At 37.8% G+C, this 12,353-nt stretch overlaps 1 protein-coding gene across 4 annotated transcripts in view; it reads right to left on the reverse strand.

The window, feature by feature from the left end:
- Positions 1-12,353, reverse strand: part of Znf385d (zinc finger protein 385D) — a 948,781-nt gene that overhangs the window by 90,864 nt on the left and 845,564 nt on the right. The gene's annotated exons all lie outside the window — the stretch shown is intronic.

Below are 12,353 nucleotides of genomic sequence, written 5' to 3' on the forward strand. Positions count from 1 at the left end.
ACTTATGTTTATCACTATTTTGCCTGAATGAATGCCTGGTGCCCACAAAAGCCAGAAGAAAGTATTGAATGGCCTAGAACTTGAGTTCCTGATGGTTGTGAGCCACATGGATGCCAAGAACTGAACCCAGGCCCTTTGCAAAAGCATCTACTATTCTTAATCATTGAGCCATCTCTCCTGTCCCCCCAAATTTGGTGTGTGCGTGTGTGTGTGTGTGTGTGTGTGTGTGTGTGTGTGTATGTGTGTGAAACAAAGGCACACAACTTTTTGGAGTCCTTGATTACACAAGAAAAACACTTTTATTTGGGGCTGCTAGAATAAAGCACTTTTTGTTAAAAAGTTTCTTAAATGTCCATTCATCACTCAGGATGCTAGAATCTGGAAATAGCCAGAAGATACACTATTTGATAATTGCAGATCTGTGGCATTTCTATTAATAAGGAAATACTGATTTTTGCCCCATTCTTGGTACTCACAATCTTCTGTAGTTCATGTTCCCTTAAATTAGGTGTTAATAGTCAGGAGAGATCTCTTCACTGGGGGTGCTTTTATCACTTATGTAAAGACCATAAATCAAGGGCAGACATACACCTTAGACACTTTTGACAGGTTCAAATTTTGAGAGGCAGGGCAGATACTTAAGCATGCCAAATAAGAGGAACAACACTGAATCATCAAACAGGCATAAATGATACCAACCAGTAACCTAAATTGGAGTTAGTGCTAACAAAAATTATGGAGGTAAATGCTTACATGACTTTCTCAAGGGTTTAGATTTGGTCCTTATACTTATAAGTGAAGGTCAGTAAGTGTTTTTTCTTTTTTTCTTCCTTTTCCTACAGACTGGTTGTTTCAATTGTGAAAGATTTTAAAAGCTATTATTTTTCTGCTGTTTTCTACTCCCAAATCATTACAGGCAAGGAAATCAGGGTTTGGTGGCATGGGCCTTATTTCTGCTTCTGGTTTTACTAAATCCTAATGATACAGAAACAAAAGGCTGAACAAAGCACATTCGGAGATCTAAATGGCTCAGGATCATCCTTCCAGTACCTTGATACCGATCTTCTCCTTGACCTTGGCTGCTCTGAGGGTGATTTATTTGAGCAATCATATAAAGTGAAGCATTGTGAAGACTGTACCAAACTGCAGTTCTAATCAAAGCAAAGTCAACTAGAGGCTGAATGTGACCTGGCTGAATGGCAGCCTCTCTTCCCAGTGGAGTCTATATGTCCTCTGCCCCAGCTTTATCCTGTTACCAATGTCACATCTGGAAGGTCAATAGATAGTCAACCTTATTCAATAGAGGTTTTTAAAACATTCTTAAGTCTCATTAGAAACCAAAGTAGCACAGTAATTGAAGGATGAATCTGAATGCAATTATGATAATTAAAATAGCAACTTAATTTTAAGCTCTGGGAAATGTTCAGCCCAGTGCTCACACATTCAAATCCTGAGCTATGCTGGTTAATAACTTAGATTTGTACTACAAAGCTATCAAATGTAGAGTTTAGCTACTAAAATTTACTGACTACACACACTCAAATGGTTACTATATATTTAGAGTTTGTTGTTTTTATTGCTAATAGGATTCTTGAAGTACGCTTTCTCAAATATAGTACAGTTCTATTTCTGAATATCAGTACTTGCCAGCCACTAAATGCTAGGAATAAGATGTATGATGAGATTAAAGTGGCTGTTCTACAAGGAGTTGAAATCTTCATGATGTGGACAAACAAAAATCTATATAATATCAGTGAGTGTTGGTGTTGAGCTTGCATAAAAGCCTTAAAGATGGAAATCAGTGAGGAGTGGAAAGAGATCTGTGCACCCATCCAGATATACACAAACAAAGAGCACATGCCCCTGTCTACACAAGATTTGACACTGAGTGAGATAAAGGGAGGGTTAATCTACAGTCCTGACTTCTAATCCTCAAGTGATGTTGCTGGGCTGGAGACAGAGAAAGGGGAAGCGAATGGACAGTCAAAGAAGGCCACTGTATTCAGGAGATTGGAACTCTAGGTGATAAAGTCCAGAATAGATTTAAACTGAACCACCTGTCCTTGAGTTTTATTTTTACTAAGAACCACACAGAAGTCAATATGCCCTGGCTCAGGAACATGTGCCATTCTGTGGCTTTTGATCATTGTTCAACCCCATTGTTATGCCATTGATTTCTATTTTCCATCATAAATATTTCATCATGTAAGATTATGTGTACTCAATCTATCTTTATAAATGGCATAAAGAATGGGAGAAGGACCTCATGTGTGAAGATGCACAGACATAGATACATAGATATTATCAGTTTATCTGTAGATAAAGTCACTGGTAATTTTGATTTAATTTTGAAATTTAATTATAATAGCTAGATTTCATGGATATGGATAGTGTATTTAGCTTGCTATTTGTTTTATAGATTTTATATTTCTGGTGAGGAGAGTTTTATACACATACATACATATCACTTATTCATACTACACACACAGACACAATTGTGCATTTGCTCTGAAGAACTTCAGGTAATGCTGCCCTGGAATACACCAGTGATCCGTTGAGCTTTCAAGCTGAGGGCAAATGAGGGAATAGTAGATGCAGAGAAGTACTTTGTTCACCAGCTCCTCATCTTCTAAATAACAGAATCTGTAACGGGAGACTCACTATCATTGATGCCCCTCTCTAGACACCCATTGGCCAGGAAAGACTGTATGCTATCATAGGAGAGGAAAGAAAGTCAGGGCCATGCCAAGAGGACCCTGTTGCAGGTCATCAGTGATGCTTCTATAGCAATGTAAGCATTTATTTAAATACATTACTTGTGCCTAAGTTGTCTATCTGCTTTCTCTTTTGCCCTGTGCCAACATGGTGCAGAGCTGGCAGATATCACTGGGACTTGGAAATTCTTTTTTCTCTCTGCTGTACTTCTAACCACCTGGTACCTTTGTGTGTCTTTTCTCCTACTAATCTGTGGATGCCATCTGTTTATTTTAAATCAAAATCATCAAGCCCATTGAAGGCAGACAGGGGTTCTACATACATGAACATTCAGGTATATGTATAGGTCAAAAAACACAGATGCATGTAGACTCCAATGTAAAATTACACACTAGCATATTTATCCAGCATGAGTTCCTCTTCTCTCTTGGATATTATACTGCTATGGGATATTACTTTAAGATGTGTTACATTTGTTTATGTTGTGGAATAATTGTTTTAGTGATGCAAAGATGTGTTGCATTCTTTTATGTTACATTTGTTTAACTCTGTGAAGTTGTGTTACTTGCCTGTCTAAAATACCTGATTGGTCCAATAAAGAGCTGAACAATCAATAGCTAGGCAAGAAAAATGATAGGTGGTGCTGGCAGGCAAAGATTAAATATAGAAGGAGATAGAAAAGCAAGAGATCAAAGAATGAGAAAAAGGAGGAAGGAGGAAGATTCAAGGAGTCAGTCACCCAGCTACACTCCAAGCCACAGAATAAGAAGTAAAGAAAAATTTATAGAAATAGGGAAAGGTAAAAGCCAAGAGACAAAAGATAGATGGTATCATTTAAGTAAAGAAAAACAGGCTAGAAATAAACCAGACTAAGGCTGGGCATTCACAAGTATGACTAAGTCTCCATGTATTTACTTGGGAGTGGATGGCAGGCCCCCAAAGTATCACAAGGTAAAAGTAATCAACAACAACATATGGCAACAATTCAATGAGACTGAAGGCAGAAGCTTGGAGGTCCATATCATGATGGTTTTATACTCTTGCCACTAAGGAAGATGATTGACTGTTGTCAGGATGAAGAATCTGTTCTGCATTTCTTTTGTGACTCAGGAATGGTTTTAAATAATGTGTCCAAATTTTTATTCACTTTATCTAACCAGCAAAATGCTGATATCCTTAAGCATGAAAAAGCTGGGTCCATTTATCCAATTTTCATTTCATCCTCAAAGTGCAATTTGTAACCACTGATTCTTATTCAACGATCTTAGAATCAGACTACTCGAGTGATGGTTGTGTTTTTTCTCTTTTACTTCATTTTCTCTAATTTTTTTCAATCTCTTTTCTGATCTGCTACTCATACAGTATATTGGTACTTATAATACACTTGATAAAATCCCTTTCTTAACCAATCTTGAGCCAGTGTTGAGAGAGAAAAACCACTTGATGTATTAAGGGCCTCCTGAAGGTGCTTGCATTCCTGTGTGAAAATGCTTGTAGCAGGATGCTTTATGTTAGGAGTGAATGTCCTGGGAGAGTGGGAGCTTTGCTTGAGAAGTATCTGAAAAAATGAATCTGGGAGCCATCCGAGTCTTCACGTGCTGCAGAAGCCTAGTATCTGCCCAGTCATACCTCTACAAATCAGTAAAAACATATCCCCATTTCAACTCATGATGTGGGATTCCCCTCTGTATGCTGTGATTACCATTAATGAATAAAGAAAACTGCCTTGGAATGTTGCTAGGGAAGAACTTAGGTAGGCAGGGAACACTAAACCAATTGCTGAGAAAAGGAAGGCAGAGTCAAGGAGAAGCCATAGAGCTGCTGTCAGAGACAGACATGATGAAACTTTATCCAGTAAGCCATAGCTAGATGGTGATATACATATTAATAGAAATGGATAATTGATATGCAAGAGTCAGCCAAAAAGAAGTTAGAGCTAATGGGCCAAGCAGTGATTGAAATAATATAGTTTCTGTGTGATTATTTCAGAACTAAGTGGCCGGGAAATAACTAGCAGCCTTACTCCAACAAATTGGCACCAACATGGTTGAATAAATCCACATAAAACCTGAGAAAGCTTAAAAAGGAATCTTAGACACTAAAGAACAGAGTTAAGCATGGCTTAGTAGCAGTATTTTCTTGGGTGGGTTATGTTTGCTGGAAACAAGCAGAGGAATGGCTCCTTTAAGAGAGGTTTTCCTGATTCAGTGGTAGCAGAATAAAAGCCAAGGTTTTGAAATGCTGGCTTTCTGGGCCATGCTGCCAGAGCGACCTCTGGCTCTTTCAGGAGACTGAGCTTTTAAATGGGGTTTATAAGCAGCTGTTACAAACTGCTTAATGGCTTGACATAGATCTTCTGCCTACTTAAAACTAGGGCAATGTATATGGCTTGTAGACGCTGTGAACAGACCTCTTCCACGATGTTGGACTGGGAGGAGCAAGCAGGCAAGGATGTATTTGACCTAGTAATTATGAAGCATAAGTTCATTAGCATTTTGAGAAGCCCTCCTAGTCAGTAAAGAATTACAGATATACAATAGGACGGATTTAGACATAAAATACCTATAAATTAGTAATAGTGTTGGAGAAATGTACATAGGTATGGAAGAGAGAAGAAAATGAATAGAGAGTTATAAAAGAAAGCAAGTGGTTTATAAAAGAAATATAAGCCATGTAAAAATGAAAAATTCACAGAGAGCCTGGATTATGTATATTATTGTGTTTTCTTTGAATTTTTTGACTTTGAAGGAGCTAAGTACAGAGAGACATTTCATTGTATGGGCTGCTAAGCTTAACCAACATATATATTATAAAGGTATCTTAACTTCAGGATCTGTATCTAAGTATATGTTGCTTTGAAAAAGAGGTTCTTCTTTTGTTTACACAGAGGATGAGAACCTGTGGATTGCTTCTAGACTAATATGGTTTGATGCACCAAGACTCCCTGAAGTGTCACTGTAAACATCCCCCAAATTTTGCCCAAATGCTCACTGAGATGAACCTAGCACACAGGATACATCATGAGAGACCTGATTAATAGCACCCCCAATCAGCAGGAAGTAGTCTAGAGAACTATGCCCATATTTTCAAATATTGTTTGCAAATGTTTGTTTACATTTAAAGGGGGATATGCTATATAGAGATTTGCATTGTTATAGATCTTGGTTTATTGATACAAATTTAAGGTCAATTTTGTCATGTATTTCTGATCTTGATTAAGGTATTGTATTTGTGTAGCTTATTTTAAAAATGTAATGTATAATTAAGAAATATATGTTAATAGATAATCATCTATAATAATCAAGCTTCAAATCATGATAGTTAGGTTTTCTAGATGTACAGAGATGTATTTCAGATGGATAGGCATTCTTCAAACCTTTCAAAGACTACAGAATATGGCATTTAAAATGTTTAAGAACTTGGGACTTTTCATGACAATGAAACACATCTGCTTCTGGAAGCACCAATCTACTAAAAGAGGATGATGGGCATTGAAGAGGCTCCTTGTAGAGTTTGCTAGCCACTTGGGCAAGAAACTTCTCTTGCCTCGACTACTTGATATTATGTTGAATGAACTGCATATGCATCACCTGCAGAGAAATGACTGCTGAACTTGCCTAAAGGAGAGACAATCCTTTGGGGTTCCTGCTTCATGAAAGAGACTGTCATACATTCTGTAGGATACAGAAGAAAGTGACTGGAAAACTATCAATATAGGCAGAATGTTCTTTGAAATTTTCTGCTTCATGGAAAAGTTTGCTGAATACTATAGGCTGAAGATGGATGTTCCAACGGTACAGAAGAACTTTGGGAAATGAGATGTCTCTGTCATGTCTAGAGTTTTGGAAGTTGCTTATAATAAACTTATTGCTTACTTAGGTAATATTATCCTTCTGGAGTCTTTGAAGAACTGATTGCTATAGTCTTCCTTAGTCATGATAAAAGATAAAAAAGATATAAATATTGTAACTGTAATTATTTTTGATATGTATTTTGTTATATGTTATTTTACTATGTTAATTTAAAACTTTCCTTTCATTTAAACAGAAAAGGGAGGTGATGTGGGATTCCCCTCTGTATGCTGTGACTATCACTGGTTAATAAAGGACTGCTTTGGTCCTGCGCAGAGCAGAGTAAGATAGGTGGGGAAAAAACTAAGCTGAATGCTGGGAGAAAGGAAGGCAAAATCAGGGAGAAGCCATGGAGCAGCCACCGGAGACAGACACTCTGAAACTTTGTTGGTAGGTCATGACCTTGTGATGACACACAGATTAATGGAGATGGGTTAAATTAAGATATAAGAGTTAGTTAATAAGAAGTTAGAGCTAATAGGCCAAGCAGTGATTTAAATAATATAGTTGCTGTGTGATTATTTTGGGGCTAAATGGCCAGGAAATAACTAGCGGCCTTACTCTAACAAACTCATATGTCTACCGAGCTGATTCAAAACCCACAAGAATGTACTTCTAAATACTGCTTATGAAGATACAGCACAATGCTTCAGCAGCAAGAAAATGAGGGAAAATTATGGTAAATCATAAGGCTTTTGAACTTCTACATAATATTCATCATGCAGAGATATGTTGCTTGCATAAAAGACACATTGCATTCTGATATCAACCTCAGGATGTATATTATCATTCGTCTTATTTGAGCATTTGAGACATTTCAAGTCTAAGTCCATGGAGACAAAATCTTCCCACTTTCTTCAAGGGAACAGAAATAGACCTGTGTTTGTCATCCTCCGAAAGTTCTTTGTCAGTTTTCCAAATGACATTGTGGTTGATTTTACCATAAAAACAGTTCCCCTCCAATTTTTTATCACCAGCTCAATATTCTCATTGTCTAGCTCCTACCAAAATCCTACAAAAAGTAGTACTGATCCCTCACTCTGCTTGGTGCTCGGCCTGACAGAACACCATGATCAGGTGGTCATGTGGAGTACAGAGACCAGGCTGGGGCCTAAGCATGTGCAGATTTTCTCACAAGGCTTACTTCCCAGTTACTAGCTGCCAATTGACATCAGACTTCCTATTTGTGGAGAGAGAAGTTTTGTCCTTGTTAGTTATTGAGTGGTTACTGAAGCACAGAAAACATGTAGGGCCAGTGATTAATCTAGAGCTTGGTACCTTTTCATGCTGGGGAGTACAATATCCCCAGACTGCAATTTTAAATTTAAAGGAGAGAGAGAGAGAGAGAGAGAGAGAGAGGGAGAGAGAAGAAAACACGCAACTGAGTGTATGTCTAAATCATCAAACTGAAGAGCACAAATTTGCGATTTAGCAGCTTTATCTGATGAACATATTTGCCAGGAAGACTTGATAAAGAGACTTAGATAAATTAGGAAAATGTTCTCAAGCCTTGCAATTATAGGATGTGAGTAAACCATATACTCAGTAGGCTAAGTCCTGATTGACAGTCACTGAAGGGCCATTGCAAATGTCAAGTATTTTCTATCTGCACTTAGTAGGTCTCAAAAAGGAAGACAAAACAAAACACAAAACACTTCCCTAGAGGCTCTGGCTGATGACCTTTTGTAAAACTTACAAGTCTGAAATTTGATGACCAGTGAAGAATCATTGTTACTTAACAGAACTATCTAAAAGGAAAGTGTAAAATTCTAGAACTTATATTGTTCAAATGCTGAGCTTTGTCTTCTTATTTATTTATTTGTTTGTTTGTTTACTTATTTTTGAATAAGGGTTTTTGTAGCCCAGGCTGTCTTCAAACTACCTATGTAGCTGAGGCTAGCCTGGAACTCATCTACCAAGTGCTATGATTATAACCAGACACCACCATATCCAAATGAGGACAATTATTAAAATGTATTCCTGGAATTTGATAAATATTGGCACTAGCACACTTTCTGAGTAAGTGCCCAACAGGTATAGGAAGGCAGAAGCAGGCTTGGATCTGGCCTGGAGAAGGAAGATGGCAGGGTAGGATGGGAGATTATTGTTCACCAGTGTCTGACCTTGAAGCAGAGAGTAGCCCATCCTGACTCAAGGCCATTAGGCCTTGCCCTAGGACTTTTGAGTAAAAACTGAAAGGAATGCATTATGTCACTTCCACTGAAATTTCAGCTTTACCCACAAGCTGAGGATTCCTGACCCTTTTTTCCACTGATGTGGAATTTGCAAGTCACAGTTAGTGGCTGCTTCAATCGCTTGACCATAATGTTAAATCCATGTAGAAAGAGATAATGCTGCTGCTGAGATATCTGAGAGAAAAATAATGAATTACTACCTAAGTTACTGGGACACGGAGGGTAAGACTTCATTGTAACTCAGACCCATGTAACTGCTTAAAGAGATAGTGAATGAGAGCCCTCAACATGATAAAGATCTTGGGACAATGAGACAGAAAACATATTCTGGCCATTTATAATTCATTTTACAAAACACACCACAGAATAGATACAGTTTTCAAGTTGATTGGGGTATAATTTTTACTAATTTTTAGATTTCAGTTTTACAGTTTTTAAATTTATATTTTATTTAGTATTATTGTGTGTATGAATTTAAATGTGGGCCTGTTTAGAGCATCTGTAAACAACAGAGGGCAACCTGTAGACATCAGGTCTCTTCTTCTACTATAGTAGCTCTAGATACTGAATTGAGGTCATCAAGCTTATGAGGTCAGCAGCAAATGATTTACCTGCAGAGCTTTCTCAATGGCCCAGTTTTTGGGTTCTGTTGTTGTTTGGAAAAGATGATACAATTATATCAATTCCACCTTCCCTCCCTAAAAGAGGCTCCATATAATCCCTCTTGTTCTCTTTCAAATTCATGGATTCTTTTTTCTTTAATTTTGTGTGTGTGTGTGTGTGTGTGTACATACTTGTGTGTATGTATGAATATATATGTCTTAGTGTTCTATTACTTTGAAGAGACACCATAACCACAACAACTCTTATAACACAAGAAAACATTACACTAGGCCAAAAGCACAATTCTTCTTTATTTTTCTAATCACTGTATTATCTAAGAATTTAAGAGAAAATGTCTGACGAAATTTCTGCTTTTCAAGCTGGTTTGCACCTCAAACTTCTTTTACTTTTTTTTTAAAAAATTAAAACTCCTATAATTATATGCATGTATACATGTGTGTTTGTGTGTGTGCACCTGTGCATGCATGTATATGGTCATTCAGAAAAGAGTACATGTTTCAAAGTCAGAGGACAACCAATGGTGGTATTGTTTCTCTTCTTATTTTGTGTGGGCTCTGGGGAATCAAACTCAGGTCATGAGGTTTGGTGACTGGTAAATGTTTTTTTTCTTGATACACCATTTTGCCAGTCTTTGACTGTCCCACAGTTTATAATTCAGAGACAATCCCTACATTGCTACATCTACCTTCAGATTCAGGACCACACCATCTCCCCTTTCTATGCCACTGCTTTTAAAACTAGGTTCTTTTTTCTGATTTTGTTTAGTTCATTCATCCTTTCATAATTTTAAAATGTATTCACATAATTGGATTATTTTTATTGAGATGATTTTGTGAAATCAGAAAAATGTGTTTTAATATACTTATTATATTAAATATGACATAGGCAATATGACAGATTACAAACATTCTTGTACAGGAAAAGCCGAGTTCTGATTTCTTATTCCTAATAGATACACAAATTTTGGTTGTAAAGTCCCATCCCCTTTTTTCTGACAAGTATCTAACTGTTCTGGAAAACTAGTTCTGAGCCTAATTTTGGCACTATTTGAACGAATTAGGAGATGTGGCCTTGTTGAAGCAAATGTGTCACTGGGGATGGGCTCTGAGATTTCAAAAGACCACTATATGCCCAGAGTCTCTCTCTTCCTGCTGTCTGCAGATCCAGATACACAACTCTCAGCTATTTCTCCAGGGCCATGTTTGTCTGTGTGCCACCATGCTCTCCACCATGGTGACAATGGACTAAATCTCTGAAACCATAAGCAAGTACCAGTTAAATGCTTTCCTTTATAAGAGTTGCTGTGGGTGTGGTGTTTATTCTTAGCAATAGAACTAAGACATCTTTCCTTGATTCCTTGGGCACTTGTACATATACACATGCCCACACAACACACATGCCCACACAACACACATGCACACACACACACACACACACACAGAGAGAGAGAGAGAGAGAGAGAGAGAGAGAGAGAGAGAGAGAGAGTTAAGACATATTTTTTTAGAAAAGACTACTCATTCAAAAAATTATTACAATTTTTCCAATGTCGGTGCATGAAATTTGGGCTAATTAAAAAAAGTACTTCAATCTTTAATATCACACTCACTTCTTTCTTCACCCAACCATTATCTTTTCTGCATTAGAAAACTATCTGTACATTCTCCGTGACAGGAGCAGCATTGGGAATACCCATTCTGATACTGCTTTTTGACAACAGAAATCATGGCACATTCCTCTACAGCCACCAAAATCAAGCACTAAGGCTTTGATGGTGAGAGAAAAAGCAAATGTTTTTACCATGACCTTCTACATTTACATGAAAATGCAGAACATCACTCTTCTGCTAGATACCCAAGGAGTGTAAATGATAAGCACCAACAGCAACAGCCTGCTCACCCTTAAGACAAATGGTGACACCAAAGGAACCTACCAGAGCGTCACTAAAATGATCATTTACAATCTACAACAGAAGAGACCAGGTGCCAGCATGAAGGGGAAGGATGCTTGCATCCTCAGTTGTGGGATGCACACAGACTCTTAGGAAAGGATCAGGGATACCCATCAACAGCAGTTTGGTGTGAAATACTCAATGTGGTATGAAAATATATGGTCCCGTTTAGATTTATACGGAAGTATCCACAATCACAGATCGCTGGAGTACTGTGTATGTGCCCCAAGGATTAAACATACAACTACTTTAGTCTGTTCTCCTGCTAAACATTCAATATTTTTATCTGTATACTCAAAAGGTTCTCTTCTGACTAAACCCTATAAGTGAGGTTATAAGAATCTCCTTCTTACCCATACCATTTGTACACTTTGGGAGGCAAGTGGTCTCACTAGCCACTGTTTTCTAAATTGTATTCTCTAGTAAGAGTTTATTACCTCTCTATCCCAGAATCATGCAGGAATACTTGTTTAGTAAATTCCAAGGACCTGTGCTCTCATATTTTAAATGTCGGCTTAGGGAAACCGACAGTTTCTTAGCTGTGAATAAGCTGGACATTTGGACACTAACCCAGTTGCCAATAGCAGGCCATTATTTTCCGGTGAAGATCCTTAAGGAGAATAAGTGGCATCAAAAACACTTACCTGCACATGCAGAAGGATGGTTACCCAGATATCAGGAGCCCAAGCACATAGACACACTGAAAACAATGCAGCGCTTGCAATTTATGCGAATAAAGCTTAGGGGTAGTAGTGCCTCCATCCAGTTCTTCCCCACTCATTCAGAAGATTTAGCTGTGTGTTTGAGGCTAGATAAATCACTCATGCAGTTATACTGTACGTATTGTGCAGAAATTGTTGAAGACATACACAAAATACATGCCTGACAAAGCAGGGACCTTGGCTTCCAGATAATCTTAACAACTGACCCTCTCTAAACAGCCATTAGACTACTGCAGTATGCAAAATCCATTAGGAAACTAGTGACTCGGGTTGTGGAAAATGAAAGGGACCAATTACC

Source organism: Myodes glareolus, chromosome 5, assembly GCF_982192425.1.
Source record: "Myodes glareolus chromosome 5, mMyoGla1.1, whole genome shotgun sequence".
NCBI classification, from domain to species: Eukaryota; Metazoa; Chordata; class Mammalia; order Rodentia; family Cricetidae; genus Myodes; species Myodes glareolus.